A 14,276-nucleotide genomic window follows, 5' to 3' on the forward strand; every position below is an offset into this window, starting at 1 on the left:
AGATTTGGGGTGAAGACCTGGGGAGGGTGGGCAGGGAAGGGTGTTGTCCTTCTGTGCTCCTGGGGAGGCTGCTGAATACGCTGAGGTGGGGGGGGAGGGGGGAAGGAGCTGAGCCAACCGGTTTTATGTTGGAGATGATGATAATGATGCCAGATCATTTCCTGCCTTTTGTAAACCCACCGCTTTTCTGACTTTCTACTCAGTTAAATTCAGTCCCTCCAGCAGCAGGTACTGGTCTCAGAGTTGGCTGCCTGCTTTGCTGCCCCTCCAGCACCTAATAGCCATGCGACCTTGGGCACGTCGCTTCCTGTAGGTCTACGCTGCCTGTGGGAGGAGCCGTGGTGGAGGGCACAGGCCTCGGCACAGGCTGGGCCAGCACCCATCAGTGATCAGTGATCAGCCATCAGCTGGGCATGACCTCCCCCTCCCCCTGGCACCATGGCCTGGAGACCAGCCCTATTGTTCCCAGGAGCCAGCGGGCAGGTCTCTATAAAGGGGCTACATCACCAGGCACAGATCTGACACCTCCTCCACCAAGAGTAGTGAGCAGCAAGTCCCCTTGACAGCTCTGCCCAGGCCGTGTCGGCCTTACTTCTCTCGTCTTGTTTGAGAGGAGGACGCCTGTGTTTCCTTGAACTCTCATCAGTGACCCCCACGCAGGAACCTCTTCACCCCGGCAGGGCCTTCCCCAAGTGGCTGAATTGTACTGAGGGTTAGACTCCCCATCAGAAAGTCAAGTAGAGTTGGAATAAACCTTTAGAAATAAAACTCCTAACTGAATCATTTATAGTTACACTTTATTTCCTTGGCTCACTTCTAACAGTGACCTACTGATGATTATCCTTCTCCTCCTCGTGGTCCTCACAGTAGGTTCCCTCATTCATGTGCCGAGACCGCACTTCCAGGGACAGAGACGGACGTACCCGATTAAACTACCTGCTGTTTTAAACCCATTTTCACAGAGACTTTTCCTGCGATAGACATTTAATGGCACAACACATTACAAATGATATCTGTCAGTAGTTTCCGCTGTTGTATTTGTGTAGCATGTGTGTGTGTGTGTGCGCGCGCACGTGCGGGCACTAACCCAGGGATCCCTTGTGAGGATCAATGTGTCTTCAAAAATGTGAAACAATTGCAGCTTCAAAAAACAAGGCAGGGCATGCATTTTACTGAGCAGTTAAGCAAATCGCACGCACAGTGTGTAAAACACCAAATATACAAATTACATTAAAATGAAAAAGTACAAGAAAACAGTGTTAACCAAAGGCTCTCTCCCTGAGTGACAGACTCTCCAGGTGGTGGGTGGCTCAGCAGGTCTCTCCCAGGGCATTTTTCTAATGTTTTTGCATCAGCAGCGCCTGGGGAACAGGCCTGATGCACACACCCCAGTCCTCGGCCACCACTGTCGGCAGAACCTCCATTAATCTTTGAGCTCTTTGCCCCCACTTTACCTAAAGAATAATGCCTTCCCCAGAATTTCACAAAAATCAATGGTGGAGTTAATTGAAATCTGGATCCCTTAACGTTTTCTCTTTATTAAGTGATTGCTTGGTTTCTGAAAAGTGGGGTTTGACTCAAAGGACGGCTTTAACGGAGGGTGAGTGGGTTGGTAAGAGAGAAAGTAGAGGTAGGTAATTTCCCAGATAGCTGAAAGATGCTGTTGACATTTAGGATTTTATTTCCTTTGAAGTCCTACATTGGGGCTTAAGGCATGAGAGGAATGACCAGGGCATTTCCAAGGCCCAGCCACTGCTCTGTGTCCCGGGAAAGGGCGGGGCATGCCCTCTCCTCCCAGGGCCAGAGAAAGCAAGAGGGAGAGGGGAGCGGGGGAGGCCTCATTGACCGCTGGGAGGTGGCCGGCGCCTTTATTTTAATGCCTCCCCCTTTCTGACGATCAAGGTATTCATATCCTAGGACCTCGGCCTGTCGTTGGCTTAGTAGCAGCAGTACTTTCGTATTCAAGCATTTTATAACCTGGCAGTAAACTCGACTTCACTGGCTTCTCAAAGCAACTTGCTGAGAAAATGGGGCTGGCATTTTCACCTTTACTTTGTAGAAGCAGAAACCAAGGCTCGAGTGGGTTGGAATTTTCCCAGGATGTCCCAGCCAGGGATGGTACAGGGTGCGTACAGGTTCCGGCTTTAGGGGAAGAGAGAGTGGGTCGAGGGCCAGGCATTTCCTTGATGGAGCTCTGGATGGCGGGCTGGACCGGCTCACCCCCAGCCAGGGGCACCCACGCGGCATCCCTCAGCACCCTTGGCGGTGCCCACCCACCCCGGGCACTGCAATTCCGAGTGCTGGTCCGACTCTCATCCGGTAGCTTCCCAACCTCTCAGACCACGGACTCCAAAGGCATCTGGTCGCGCTTTGCGAGGGAGGAAACGTAGCCGCTGGCTCCCCAGCCTGCACTCAGGGGCCTGGTTATCCTCCTCCCGATCTGGCTTCCACGGCTCCAAATGGGATCCGTTTGCTAATTAGTTAATGTCATTACCTGTCATCAAATCCAGACCATGTTGGTTTCTAAAACCTGCCGTGGCCCAGAAACCCACAGCTGACATCTCTCCACTGCTTAGCAGAGTTTCTTTGATGAGCCTGGCCACTCTCCCCTCATTCCTAGACCATGGGTCTGAAAATTAGGAGAAAGATGTATTTCTTGTATTTTTAAAGCCAATTTAAAATTCTTCTGTCTGCTTTCTAAAACCTTTCTTCACTCCCAGCAAAGCATAAATATAAGTTTTCCAGCAAATCTTACACCCACCATACTCTCCTTATTCTGCTGCTATATTTTGTTTTGGGCAGAATGGCCCAAATAGGAACCAGCTTACCCTCGCAGACACCGTTACGGACTGTTCTTACCAGCGATGACATGCTGCTTGTCCCACTATTTACTTTGTTAAGTACTGGGCAAGTGGTTCTCTTCTTTCTCCTCTCTGGTCATCACACAGATCGCTCTGAGTGACTGTGGCGAGCAGGTGCTGCGGCCCAGCGGGGACCAGGCCAGCCGACACCCGCTCCTCCGCTGGCTTCTGTTCTAGGGGGTGGTGGCCAGCAGGCAGAGCATGGAGGGTAAGGTGTACAGTGTGTGGCCGCATTTGTCCGGGGCCCGCTCTCCACTTGCACCTGCTGCGTGCAGCCTGGGGAGGAAGTCAGTGAAGGTGGCATCAATGTCTCCTTTGCCCTCGGGGTCTGGCTGGGACAGTGAGCTCAGGGTGCCGATCTGCCGTCCCTCCTGGTGGCCCGAGGGTGACACGGCTGCTTCTCTGTCCGTGGGAATCACCCTTCGCAGCGCCGCTTCCAGCCAGCGTGGGGACCGCTCACCACAGTTTGGTTTCCTTCACCCTGACTACAGCTCTGCAAACAGAGCCCAGGCCCTCATGGCCTCCCCAGTCCCCGCGTGACGGCCATCTGCTTGTCACCGGGACCCAGGCTGGAGGCAACGCATGGAGAAATGCACTTCTCCCAGGCCCGTTATCGCCACACTGTTGTCACCCGCAGGGCTTTGGGATAAATGTCGGCAGGCTTCAGGCTGCATTGCTTCTTGCTACACCACGCAGTTCATTACCATCGCCCATCAGAGAGCAGGGCACTGCCTCGCAGGCTCTCTGAAGGCAGCAGCTGATCTGTGATGACTAGCTAACCCTCAGCACCCAGTGCAGTGTGTGTGTGCACGCGCATGTGTGCGTGTGTGTGCACATATGTGCGTGTGTGCATGTGCATGTGTGCGCATGTATGTGTGTGCGTGCGTGCGTGTGTGTGTGTGTGTGTGAGTGACAAAGATCTGCTCCTTCACAGACCAGTTCAGCGAGCTGCTAACAGCCTCAGGAAGGTGCCCTGGCCCCAGTGTGGTCCCCGAGACGCTCCCCACCCAGCCCTGGCTCTGTGCTCAGCCCCCCGTGGGGAAGTCCCACTCAGGAATCATCTCGAAGACTTCTCTGGTTTCATCTGTTTGAAGAAGGGCGGGGGAGGGTCTTAATTTTTTCCTAAAGGATATAATTTCAATTAAACATTTTTCTTAGTTATGAAAGAAATGCACGTTGACATAGGGAACAGGAAATCCAGAAGTTCAAATATCCACCTAACTCTCCTACCTTAGCCCTGCGGGTGTGGGGACGCATCCAGGGAGCTCATCTCGGGGAAGCGCGCCTGGGTGTCGCCAGGCCCCTCAGTCCATGGGCTGCCTGCGTGCACCTCGCCCGAGCCCACCTGCCCCTTAGGCCACGCCAAGCCTTCCTCACCGCCTGCAGCCCCGTGGACCTAGCTCCATGCGTCGCAGCTCGTGGCATCCTCCTCAGGGTCTGGAGTGCGCCCCATGCTTCTCACTTCCTTCTGGGAGCCCCTCCGGCGCCCTCGGGCAGGAGGCTTAGCTCGCTGTGGAGTGTGGCGGCTGACGCCATGGCCCCTAGAGACGGCTGTGTGCATCAGGCCATGCAGGGCTTCCTGTCCAAAACGCCCTTGAAATGCAGTCCCCAGTCCCCTTGATGACAGGGGTGACAAGGAAAGGACAGCGTCACAGCCTCGTCACCTGACGGCACTTGCAAGGTAGCTCCCCTCAGAGCCAGCACTGAGCTTGTGTGGATGTCAGCCACACGGGGGGATGTGGGGACAAGAGCCACGCGTGGACGGCATTCTTGTGAGTTTTTTTTCTGTAATAGATGAACTGAGCATAATATTCTTCATCTGATAGTGCACTCAGAGGCATTCACTGTAAGTCTGAGTTAAAGCCTCGGTCTCCAGCAGCCCGTCAGAGAAAGAAACAGTCCGGCCGAAAGGTACCCCAGGAAAGCAGCGGGAAGAGAGCGGGCGCAGCATGAATGAGCTATTTAGCTTTTCTTGGAAAATGGCGTGATTCTCAGAGGACCGGGAGGCTAAGCATTCCCCAGATTTTTGTCAGGCGCATGTGCCAGCCCACAGAGTGCTGGCACCCCACACGGAGCGTCTGGACTGGGTTCAACCTCAGTCATTCAGGTGTTTGTGGCGTAGAATAAACACCACCCAGAAGGCAGCATCCTGAGTTACCAGAAGTTCCCGTGTGTAATGTCATTTTAGGCAGCGTTTCCAGCTTCCTCCGCACAGGGATAGTAAGTTAGTCATTCCGTTCAATAACAGGGTGTTTTTTTTCTATTTAAAAAAGAAATTTGAGTCAATCAATGTTTGGGACTAATCTGCCTAATTTATTTTCCAGGTCATGGAGCTCCACCCGATAGCTCAGTGCATCGCGTGGAGTGGTTGCGCCACTGTCCCCGGAGTTGGATGTCAGGAGGTACGGAGCCCGGCGTGGCATTTACCACTTTCAGAGCTGGCAGCCTGGCCGAGGAGACGGGACAAGTACTCGGGAAGCAATCCCTGTAGCTGCTAAACTGGGATTGTGCTGAGGACACCAAAGAGGCCCGCCCTCTGGCTCCTCCCTTCAGATTGGAGCAGCGGTACTGCGCTCACCTGCTTTGTGCACGTCCTTCTCGCACAGCGAGTGAGGAGCTGAATGGGAACATTTAGAAGCAAAAACAAAAATGCGTTTGGATGTTTCTGGGCTCCAGAGCCAGCAAGGAAGGAAGGATTGGACTTGTGGTGTCGGTGCCCCCGAGGCCCGGCCGCCCCCTCTGGCGCCCACAACGCTGTAGGGCGGTGGGGATCCTGGGCCAGAGGTCTTGGTCTTCCCATCAAAGATAGAGTCTGCACAAGGCTCCGCACCCAGACAGCCCTAGGAAACTTCCTACTAAGAGAGGCGTCTAGAAACGTGTGGTGGACAGCCAGCTTCCCCAAAGCCCCTTTCACTTTCTCCTTAGACATGAAGCCAACTAGCTAGAGACTCACTTCAGGACAGAGACTAAGTTATTGCCTCTGAAATGTGAGTAGAAGTGATATGTGCAGCTTCTACTTCCTGTTTTAACTGGAAATCGCTCTTCCTAGACTTCCTGTGGTCTGGGACCTGGATGTGCTGGTGACGCCATTAAACCAGGCAGCGGAGCAGACGAGCAGCCCTGGAGGGAGGTCTGGCCTCTTCTTCTCGGAGAAACAGGCCAGCCCGCAGCCGGGCCAGCTCCAGGGCGTTCCAAGAAAGGGAAGGCAGTCCAGTCTTGAGAGCCACTGTATTTTGGGATCTGTTGGATCAAAGAGCAAAGTTTTTTACCTTGAAAAATATAGACCATGTCTGGGCGTGGAAGTAGAGCACTGGCTGCAAGTCAGTAGCTCGCATCCCTTCATCCTCCCCTGCTGTCCTTCCTCCCGCACATGTTTATTGAGCATCAACTCTGTCTGAGCAACATGAAGCTGCCGGTGATGGTAAGCAACAGAGCCATGGCCCTCTCCTCCTGAAGCCGGCATCCTCGTAGGGCAGACAGACAGAAACAAGCAGGCAGACTAATTAAAACACCCACAGACCTGCTTTCTGGAGAAAGAACTGGGAAAAGGTAACAATTTCTTTCCACAGGCTACAGTAGTCCTGGCAGGGGAGGCTGGGAAAATGTACAAAAAATCACAGCAGAATTTCTCTAATCACATAGTATTTGAATTCAATGAAAAATAATAAGTCTCAGGAGTTTTAAGAGTTAGGAAGCGGGTTTCTGAGGCACCATGCTGTCCACTTCCGAGCGTGCTGGAAATGCTGGTTTGGAGGTTAGTGGTGCTGTCATCCAGGCAACACCTGGAGTGTGGGTTGCGGGTGAGCTGTTGAAAGGGGTCTCCGAGCCCCCGCGCACCGCAGTTCTGTGGGCTGTGAGTGGTGTGGCCTTGGGAATTTCTGGTTTAGAGATAGTAAAGCAGGAAATTGAAATATTTTAATTCATAAAACTTCCCAGACCATTAAAGCTACCTATTCTGAAGCAAGTGAGGTCCATATTGAAGAACCCCGATTTCCTTCCATATTAATTTTTCTAAGTGAGATTTTGGATCTTATAAAGCAATATCCTGACTCCTTTTGAAATATCTATTAACAAGCAAGTTGTTTCTGGAAGGAAACGATATGGTTTTCAGGCTGCAGATGTCAATGCAGCAATGATTGGGTTTTCTTTCTAAGGTTCCCTTTCCCCTCGGCTTAAGTGAGATGTAAGTGACATATCACACCGTGAAAGCGTAGGTGTACAATATGTGGACTTGATACACATATAGTGCAGATTTCTGAGGATTTTAATACTGTTCTCAGAAGTAGGAAATTTTATTTCTCTCTCTATTCTTTTGACTGAGAAGAAGAGATGGCGGGGTTTGAAACAGTCCACGGTGAGGGTATTGTCAGACTCCCCTTTGTTGGGTTGGTTTTCTGCATATCTAAGAAATCTAACAAGGGTCCAGGTTTCAGCTTTTGCACATCAGGAAATGGTTAGTGTGCCCCAGTCTCGCCTTACAGACCTGCTGAGGACGGAAACCTTCCCTTCTCTTCCCTTCCCCTCACCCCTCCCCCCATCCATCTCTCACCCGAAAGGGTCTACCTTACAGACCTGCTGAGGACGGAAACCTTCCCTTCCCTTCTCTTCCCTTCCCCCCACCCCTCCCCCCATCCATCTCTCACCCGAAAGGGTCTCTCTCGCCCAGAGGGTTCCCTGGGAATCAGGGTATGCTTGGCTGCCCCTGGAGAATGGCCGCCCATCAGTGCAGCTGCTCCCCCGTCGCCAGGAGTCAGGCTCTCCTGGGGCAGGAGGAGGCAAGAGGGAAGTGTGGGTCAGCCATGGCTGGATTTCCCGTGGCCAGGGTGCCTTGTATGTGCTCTCCTCCTCTGCTCCACAAGGGCCTGCGAGGGGCCTGGGCAGTCCCATCAAAGGGGCTGGCCTAGAGCCAAAGCTTGACTTCTCCCTGCACGGCTCGGCCAGGAGCTGCCGGTTCTCAGGGCTCCATTTCTGTCTGCTGAAACCGATAGGGAAGGTTAATGAGATTAGCATGGCCAAGCACCCGGGCTTCTGGGGAGGAGCAGCCAGGGATGAGCTGCCGCTGCGGAAACTGGCCAGGCCGGCAGCTGGGAAACGCAATTGTTTTCAGTAAACCGTTCGGAATGGCACTCAGGGCGAGCCTCACCAGTGCTGCCCCTTAAACGCTGCTGAGGCCACGAACGAATGAATGAATGTCCTATTTAATTTGCTTCCGATTTTTCACCAGCTTGGTCCAGTTCGCTGCTGAGGCCACGAACAAACGAATGAATGAATGTCTTGTTTAATTTGCTTCCGATTTTTCACCAGCTTGGTCCAGTACTTGCTGCCTTTCCAAATATATAGTGATTAATGTTTCCTGGGGTAGGTCCGGTTTATGATAAAATGTGGTAAAATAAAGCAATAGTCAAGTACAAAAACTGCACCCTGCATCAAGCTTAAAGATGAAATATCTTTCTGGATGGAGATTTCCTGAATAAAATATTGCTGAGAAAAGTGGAGGAGATGGCAATGTTTGTGTGTGTGTGTGTGTGTGTGTGTGTGCTTAGGAGTATTTAAAAATGCAATGTAAGCCAAAAGAGGAAGAAATTTGGGTAGATCTATAAAAGCACCACAATTTATGAGAGTTTAGAAGGCAGTTTCTTTTTAAGGGGCAGGTTCCTAATTTCCCACATGCAAGCATGGGAATTGAATAGTAAATCCTTCTCTCGCAGACAAGACCCTGAAAAGAGGAATGAAAAAGAGTTACTGTTCCGTTTCCATTCATGTCCCTTGAAAGCCGTGGCTGTGGAGCTGCCTGGCACACACAGCCCGGGTTTCAAAGCTGCCGGATGACTTCTCAGAAATGATCTATTGTGGCGCTTTGTTTCGTTCGGGTCGCCCTCGTTTTGTTCTGGGGGCCGCCTCGCTCTTCTGCCACGGCCATCAATCCCCCGTCACTCCCCCTTCACTCCCCCATTCAGAGGCGCAGCGGCCGGGAGGGGAGGGGCGGCAGGGCGGGGAGCTCACCTGGCCTGGGCCTCGCAGGCAGGACCGCGGAGGGAGGGGCGCTCTGGCCCCGCGAGTTGGAAGCTTTTCTCACACTTGAGAGTCCGGCTGAGCTGCTCCCTGGAGGACCTGGGGCTGCCAGCCTGTGCCGCCTGCCAATGAGCCGCCCTCATTTTTCAGTTTTGATTGGATTCACTCACTTGAGCTGGGTATCTAGGCTCCTTGTGGGTTAAGGGTTGTCAGACTGGGACTAAATGGCAAAGGATACGAACTGTAAAAATGAAAATGAAATCCGAAATCTCTCGTTTGGTTAGCAGCTCAAATTTGATTTCCACCCTGTGTTCTGTCCAGGAAATCTCCTGTTCAGTTAGATTTTCAGTAGGAACGATGCTCCCTTTCCCTCCCTCTGCCCTGGGCATCACTCGTTGTTAACAGTGTGAGGGGACTGTCCACAAGTCCCAAAGGGTTCCTGTGACATGGGGGGCCTAGGGGGTAGCAATCATGTCCCAAACATCAGCTCCTTGACATTCCTGCCGCTGTTCCCACTGCACAAGTGGGGGTGCACCTCTCAGAAGGAGGTGCTGGCTCCTGTGATGATTCCCCTGAAGATGAGTCAGTCCTAGGGCTGTACCTGCCTCCGGGGTCCAGGGAGCGGAGCCCCGGCCGCCTGCCAGGACATGCCCTATCCTGCCATGCCCTCAGGGAGAGGCTGAGGCCACACACACACACACACACACACACTCACATGTGCAACACCACACACACACATGCACTCACACCACACACACTCACCTATGTATGCACACACACGCACACACACGCAGGGCAGCAAAACATTTTCAAAATTTAACTGAATAATAAAAGTCAGGAATGAAATGTTTGAACACGTTGTGGTTCGCTCCAGCCTCCACGGTCATTTGAGCTGTGTGACTGCAGGCAAATTAGCTGACTTACCAGCTTCCATTTTGTTGTGACGAAGTGAATCGGTGGGGCTAGGTCGGTGCTTCTCAGAACGGGCTGGGCTTCAGGTCACTGAGCGGACTTAAAGAGCGTTAATTGCAGGCCCTCACCCCCAGAGATGCAGCAGGCGTGGGGTCAGGTCCAGCTTTCATTTCTAACGAGTTCCCAGGTGACGCTGCTGCTGGTCCAGGGACCACATTTGCGACGGTCTTCAGATGAACTTCTGGGTCTGATGCAGCCAGCAAAGCCAGCCCTTCCCTCAGGGGATGAGGTGGAAGAGTTGGTGGGTTGACTGAAGCTATAGTAAAGTTTTCATGTTCAAATTTGACTGGAAAATGATTCACCAGGGTGTCACAACCCTTCACTTTTTTTGACAGCATATTTGCATGTTGGGTTGACACATATAGTTTAAAGACACATCTCAATTACAAGATGTGGTCCAGATAGCTGCCCTTGTGGGGACAGAGGCGGCTGCTAAACTCTGAGCAATTACTTGAAATTAGACTTGTCAAGTTTGTTTATGGTGACCAGGCAAGTGCATACAGCAACCTAGTGTCACTCTTCCTGGAGAGTTTTGCAATGATTTTGCATATCAGTCAAACTATTCAAATACTAATGCTGCCTTCATCACCATTCTAGTCAGATGTCATTTCTAGAAGCCCTCGGGGCATTTGCATCCCTTAATTATTCTTCAATACCCAAACCAAGCATCTTTAATTGGTGTAAATTGAACAGTGTTACAATGCAAACAAGGAGAGGGTGCACTGATCAATGATTCTGTGCATGTCTATTGGAAAGTCCTTGCTATCAGATCAAGTAACAAATCCTTACCTCCGGTTGCTTCAGTGGAAACGCCAGCTCATGGAGACCCCAAACCTGGGTCTGCTTGTCATCACAATTCGGAAGCTTGAACTAGGCTAGTAAGCTGTGATTCCAAAATATCAACTTTTAGGGAAAGGATTAAATGTTGGGTAGATCTATAAAAGCACCACAATTTATGAGAGTTTAGAAGACAGTTTCTTTTTAAGGGGCAGGTTCCTAATTTCCCACACACACACATCCCAAGGTATAGAAATGTTGAATCACTTATATTCTACACCTGAAACTACTCTAATAAATGTAATATTGTATACCAACTATAATGAAATACAAATTTAAAAATCCAATCATAAAGATACTCAGTTCCAATGCCAGAAACGACATCTAGGAGCCCTTTTTGAGAACTTAACTAGATATATAAATGTCTAATCACCACATTGTACACTTGAAACTAACATGATATTGTATGTCATCTGTAATTGAAAAGTTAAAAGAAAATAACAAAGGGAGCACTCAGCTGGAGACAAAGTGTTTCTATCCTCTGGAGATTCAGTGTCTGTCTCTCAATTTCTTAATTAGAAACAATATAAAATTTTGGTTAATTTGTGAAGCCATTCTTTCTCATGGTTTTTTTTGTTTGTTTGTTTCTGATAGTGTATGATCCACCTAATCATATATCCAACCTGTGGTCACGTAACATGAAATAGGTATTCCCTTCTCCTTTCGTGTGATTGAAAAACTCTAATCATGGCCCTTCTAGTAAGTGTGTCACACTCACTTTTCCCTCTGTCTTATCAACTCCTTCACACTGACTATTTATTCCTGGGGTGGGAAGAAAAGGAAGCACAGGCCCATCGCATACCCCAGATCTGACGTCTCCAGCTCCCTGGGCTCAGAAAACTATGTTCTGATGTTCTCATGTGTAGGAGCCATGCCTGTTCATTTTTAATCTGATTTTTGACAAAATTGGCTGGTTATTACAGGGAAACTTTCAAGTTGATTTGAGTTTAGAGCAGTCCAGGGCAGAACACTTAAAATGAGTGGTGAGGAGGAGTGAGGGAGCTGTCAGCTTTCTGGACAATCTTTGTTCACTGGCTTGGATTTAAAGGGGAGCCTTTGGTTTGGATTTAAAGGGGAGCCTTTGGTGGGGAAGCTCATTTGAGTAGCCTGTCTCCACAGGCTGGGCTGTGATGTATACACATCCAGTAGAATGCACTGCTTAGTTTTCAATGATCTGGCCAAGGGTGTTGAGGACCTTGGAGTAAACTTTATGAAGACTTTGGGGACATCGTGGGCCCCAGGGTCACCTGTGGAGCCCAGCTGGATGGATGCAGACAGAGCTGACGCCCCATGGCCATCTTCCTGCACCGCCTCGGCAGGTCTCACAAGACCGAATATCACCCTGAAAATAAAGCACACTGATGCCGGGAAGACAAAGCCCATGGGTGTTTCTCTGTATGGGTCAACTCTGAGAGTCCGTAACAAAGAGCAGACTTGAGAACGGGTGCAGCGGTGCTCTGCCCTCCATATTTCTGAGGGACCCCTCAGAGTCTGCAGTGGTGTGGCTCCATCATCTGTTTTATCTCTGTCACCTTTTCTTTCATGGCTACTGTACCTGGCCTTCCTCCGCCCTGCAATGGGCACACTGAATTTGAGAGTAAATTTCTTGGTTCTGATTTTTGTTTTTCCCCTTTGAAAGCATGTTACCTCTCTGGGTTTCATTTTCATCATCTGCCAAGTGAAGCAGTGGAATTTGGTGAACTCTCAGATCCCTTTGAGACCTAACAGGTGATGAGTTATTTTCTCCAATGCCAACTCCCATGAAAATCAAGGGAAAGGAGCCCACATTCTATTTCTTTGGAGCCCATGGTCTGATTCATAGAAACGGGCATCTAAATCAGCCTTCCCAAACTTTCATGTGCATCCAGGCTGCCTGGGATCATGTGAACTGGAAGATTCTGGAATTGTGAAAAGGAAGGTTCCGGCTCAGTGGGTCTGGGTGGGGCTCAGACCCTGCTTTTCTGACAGCTCTCAGGTGATGCAGCAAGACTCGGAGTGACAAGACCTCAGACACTGGGGAAGTGAGGCCCAGGGGTGGTGTGCTTTGCTCCGCGAGGGAGCCCTGGCTCAGAGTGCACACTTACAGCTGACATTGCTTTTGAGTAAAGGAGCACTGAGGGAAGGGCAGAGAGGGAGGGGTCAGCTGTGGACTCCTGGTCCTCGGTCATAGCTTTCCTCGACATCTCCCATTTGACTTCTGATTGCATGGGAAGGCTGCACCACAAAATGGGCCTCTTATTCACTGGGCCTTGTGGTCCTGAGATCTCAGGGGAGGCGCTGGTGGGGAAGCAGGCGCCCCGGCCCCCTTAGTCCTGGCTCCTGACCCATCGCCGAGGCCACAGCTCTCAAGCACATGCTCTTACACACTTTCGGTTTCTCTTTGATGTCCATTTCACTGCAAATTACTTAGTGGCAATGAAGGGTGCCACACAGCATGACTATGGCTTTAAAAATCAACATTTTATGGAAGGCGCACCGGTCTGGGGGTGACTCTATGGGTGTAATTCTGGCTGGCGTACTGACTGGGGCCCTGAATGGCACCATCAGATGCTCTGAGCTCTTCGCAAGGATAGCTTTCCCAGCCTCATTGTTTGCGGAGACAATGTTCCTGAAGGTCCTGTGGAAGCGGCAGCAGATGGGATGCATGTGAGTTTGTGTTTTGCTGTTCCAGGGATGGCCCTCCATGGAGGCCAGAGTCCACACCTGCGCTTCTCTCACCCCCAGGCCCCTCTCACCTATGAGCACAGAGCAGGACATTTCTCTCTCTCTCTCTCACATGCACACACACGTGGGCTTTCACATGTGATCTATTGTTAATGCAGAGTTTCCCAGACTTTACTGATAAGAATAACCCTGGCCCCCCCTGAGCTGCAGGTCTGGGCTGGGAACTGGGGCACTCCGGCCACCCTCTTTCTCTCTATCTTTTAAAAGAGTATCATTGATTTTTATTCCCAGAGACATTTAAGAAACAGTGTTTAGCATGGGGTTTCCCAGTTGGCTGCCCTTTGGATCACCTGGGAAGCTTTCATAGGTCCCTGTGTCCAGGCTGCACCCCAGACCAGAAAGTCTGGGAGGGGACCGGGCAGTAGTAACCTTTAACGTCCCCAGAGGGACTCCCACACACAGTGGGGTTAAGCACCTCTGTTGTGGTTTCCAGGGGCTCGTCTAACCCAGGGGGGAAGCCGGGAAGCCCAAAGCCTTGTCGGTAGGCCAGTGATTCTGCCACGTGAGCGCACAGTAGGGCCATCCAGGCCCCATGTGAAAATCCTGCTGCCCAGGTCACATTTGATGCCAATGAGGCCAGAATGTCTTGGAATGGAAGCTGCCTCCACAATTTTTTAAGGTTCCAGGTGGTCCCCATTGCAGCCCAGATTGCACCTGAGTGTAAACTTTAATGATGACCCATTGGGCCCGTGCCCTCCTCGCTGCTGCTACTGGGGACCTGCTGCTTATCACCCTTATTTCCTGAATTACCCTGAGGCCACGGCGAGGCCTCTGGCCTTCACAGCGACCCCTCAGCACCAGGGCAGAGACGCCTCTGCCCTTGCCGCTGCCCTCCTCCCCTCCCACAGACACCCGGACACCGAGTAGGAG

The 14,276-nt window shown here is 51.1% G+C and overlaps 1 long non-coding RNA gene across 5 annotated transcripts in view; it reads left to right on the forward strand.

Annotated features, from left to right (window-relative positions):
• The window catches only part of LOC102243356, an 83,039-nt gene that overhangs the window by 57,974 nt on the left and 10,789 nt on the right, over positions 1-14,276 (forward strand). For 4 of the 5 annotated variants that reach the window (XR_001362481.1, XR_001362478.1, XR_001362479.1 and 1 more), the window contains one exon: positions 5,186-6,821. This is a non-coding gene — a long non-coding RNA (uncharacterized LOC102243356). Of the gene's footprint in view, positions 1-5,185; positions 6,822-14,276 lie in introns of those variants that run through there. The other variant, XR_001362482.1, reaches the window with a different exon arrangement.

Source organism: Myotis brandtii, unplaced genomic scaffold (assembly GCF_000412655.1).
Source record: "Myotis brandtii unplaced genomic scaffold, ASM41265v1 scaffold263, whole genome shotgun sequence".
Taxonomy (NCBI): Eukaryota; Metazoa; Chordata; class Mammalia; order Chiroptera; family Vespertilionidae; genus Myotis; species Myotis brandtii.